Below are 3,070 nucleotides of genomic sequence, written 5' to 3'. Positions count from 1 at the left end.
CCTACAGGAATATTTGGTTGGGCACAACGTAAACACACATGTCTGTCTGTACTTAGGTTTTAAATTATTGCTCAAGTCTGAAGTAAGAGAGAAACTAGAAAGACAAATAGGGCATATAGAAGAAAGGGAAGCCTCAAAGCTAGAAATTATGGCTATTTATAAGCTTTGTGCAGTTTATATGGATGGAAGAAAGGAGGATAACAATCACCTTGGGAAAATGGCATTTTCATTATTGTTGAAAACTGAGTTTTTGTTAATTGTATAGTAGAGTTGTAAGGTGATGGATTTTGTGCTAATGGTTATAAGGATATTTGCCCTCATTAGCATTTCTTCTAATCTTTGCCTCTGTGATACACATAAGATAAAATCATGCTGAGAAAATGCCATTAAAAGATCATAATAACAAACAACAATAACAACAAATCCTAACACAAGAGGAAAAATATTTTCAAAGGAGTAAATTTCATAACATCAATTTATATCTTGTGATGTCAATAACTTAGATCTAATAAATCATGCATTCATTACTTCGGTTCACAGGAACATTTTTCTGTGCAGCATTTTCTTCAGGGCAACATTGACATCTTTATTCCTCAAGTTGTAGATCATGGGGTTCAGCATGGGCACAATGATGGTGTAAACCACAGAGGACACTTTCCCTTGGTCCATGGAGCTGACTGACGATGGCTGCAGGTACATGAACGCAGCAGATCCAAAGAAGAGAGCAACAGCTGAGATGTGGGAGCTGCAGGTGCTGAAGGCTTTGGCTCTGCCCTCAGTGGAGTGAATGCACAGGATGCTGGTGATAATGAAGATGTAGGAGCTAAGGATGGTCAAGACTGGAACAAAGATATTGAAGGCACTGGTGCACAGACCTACTACCTCATTGATAAATGTACTGGAGCACGAGAGCTCCAGTAAGGGATAAAGATCACAGGTATAATGGTTTATTATAGCATCACAGAAAAGTAGTCTAACCATGCAGACTATGTGAGCTGTGGCACAAATCAAGCCCATGCTATATACCCCAACTACCATCCAGGAGCACACTTGAGTAGACATGGTTACATTGTAAAGCAAGGGGCTACAGATGGCAACATAGCGGTCATAAACCATTGCAGCCAGCAAGTGACATTCTGCAATTGCAAAAGCTGCAAAGAAGTAGAGCTGAGTCATGCATTCAGCATAGGACTACAGATGGCAACATAGCAGCCATAAGTCATTGCAGCCAACCAACAGGTAACAGCAAAAATGAGGAAGAAGTAGAGCTGAGTCATGCATCCAGGATAGGAGACGATGTTCTCCTCCATCACAAAGTTCACCAACATTTTGGGGGTGATCTCAGTGGAAAGACACAGGTCAATCATAGACAGACTGCTCAGGAGATAGTACATGGGAGTATGTAGGATAGAGCTGAGCCCAATCAGCATGACCATACCAAGGTTCCCCAATAATGGGAGCACATAGATTTCCAGGAAGAGGAGGAAGAGGGGCAGCTGGAACTCTGGCTGCTCTGAGAGTCCAGCCAGGATGAACTCAGTCACTGTGGAATGATTTCCTGTTGCCATGTCCTTTGTTCTTCTTCTGAAAAGAAAGAGAAAACATATGGTTATTGGAGGTTATTCCTTGGTTATTCCTTTTCTTGTCCATGAGAGTTCCTCATATATATGGTTTCTTGTTTAACTATCCCCTTTGCCTCAATATAGTTATTTACTCTGGCTCAATTAATCATGATGAAATTTTGTCTTGATTTTATATTTACTTAGAATTATTTTTAAAAGTATATTTGGGCTTCCTTTAACAATTTACTCACTTTTAGAAACATTGATCTGTTTTGAAGTTTTTCTTATTTTGAACATTTCAATGCCTTTAAACCCATATCCCTAAGTTGAGATTTGCAAACCTACATTCTTATAGATGCCATTGTCTTATAGACGCCAATTCCTGAGTGAAAACTTAGAGAGGGAAGGACTTGCCCAAGGCTTTTAATAACCTGAAACTAGTTTCTGCCAGTGATAAGTAACATTATTACCATCATCAACTGTTTTAATTTTTAAAACAATTCTCAGGAAATCTGCATTTCCATCGAATTGTTAGGTTTGTGAAATATTATTAAAATGATACAACATCTGTATCAACTACTGTGCAATCTGCTAGGTGGGTTGGCTCACATTTGGCCCATTTGTTCTCAGGACCAAAATGTGAGGGAAATAGAATCAGTAGTAGTTAATGCCCGGGCCTTGAAGTCAAAGTGCCTGGGTTCATAGACACAATCATTTACTCACTGACACCCTTGAGAAGGTAATGTATGCATTTTTTTCTTAATTTTATAAGTGCATAGTGAAAAATGTGATACCTCCTTTATAATCAAATTGGCAGAGACTTTATCAGATAATGTGCAATATATCATGATTATGTTATAACCTATAAACATTTTTGGGAAACAAAGTACAGTTACTCCTTTAAATCACAAAACAGACGTCTTCACAGCTCCATTTTCCATTCAACTCTGATCTTTTACGAATCAGGGTAAAGTACAAAGCCAAAACATACACTAAGAAAACATGAAGTTTTAAGTGGCATCTCCATGGTCTTAAGCTTTGAACATAAAATTTGATGTTTCTCTACACCGAAGAAAAATCCCAAATAGATTAGAGCTGAATGATTAAAAACATGAAATATATATCTCAATAGTGCAACAAAATATACTGAAGAGAAGTCATAGATATGAGCAGAAAGACTAAACTAAAACATCTAGAAGAAAAAAACCGAAGTGATTCTTTGAGATCTTTGAATGATTAAAGATTTCTTAGAAATGACACACAAACACAAAGAGAAACACAGACATAAAAACAAAAGCAAAACAAACAAAAGCCAAAACCATAATAATAGTTGATTTGAGCTTCCTAAATTCAAATATATATTTTAAAAACATCAGTGGGAAAATGAATCAGTGAAATGAATACATAAATCTAGCAAAGGGCTTTAATAAAAGTATATAAAATATATTTACAAGTAATAATATGAAGACAACCAAATACTTTAGATAAGCAAAATATCTGAGCAGATA

General features: G+C 36.6%; 1 pseudogene across 1 annotated transcript; it reads right to left on the bottom strand.

Moving 5' to 3' along the window:
- Nucleotides 1-534: 534 nt before the first annotated feature.
- LOC306640365 (olfactory receptor 8G1-like) lies at nt 535-1,568 on the bottom strand (annotated as a pseudogene). The gene is made up of 2 exons: nt 1,238-1,568; nt 535-1,136 (listed from the first exon to the last, which is right to left on the bottom strand). The product of its transcript is annotated as an olfactory receptor 8G1-like (transcript).
- Nucleotides 1,569-3,070: the final 1,502 nt, after the last annotated feature.

The sequence above is a fragment of the Sciurus vulgaris genome (assembly GCF_902686455.1).
Source record: "Sciurus vulgaris genome assembly, chromosome: 11".
NCBI classification, from domain to species: Eukaryota; Metazoa; Chordata; class Mammalia; order Rodentia; family Sciuridae; genus Sciurus; species Sciurus vulgaris.
Note: the sequence above shows the minus strand (reverse complement) of the source record. Positions and strands in the feature narration are given on the sequence as shown.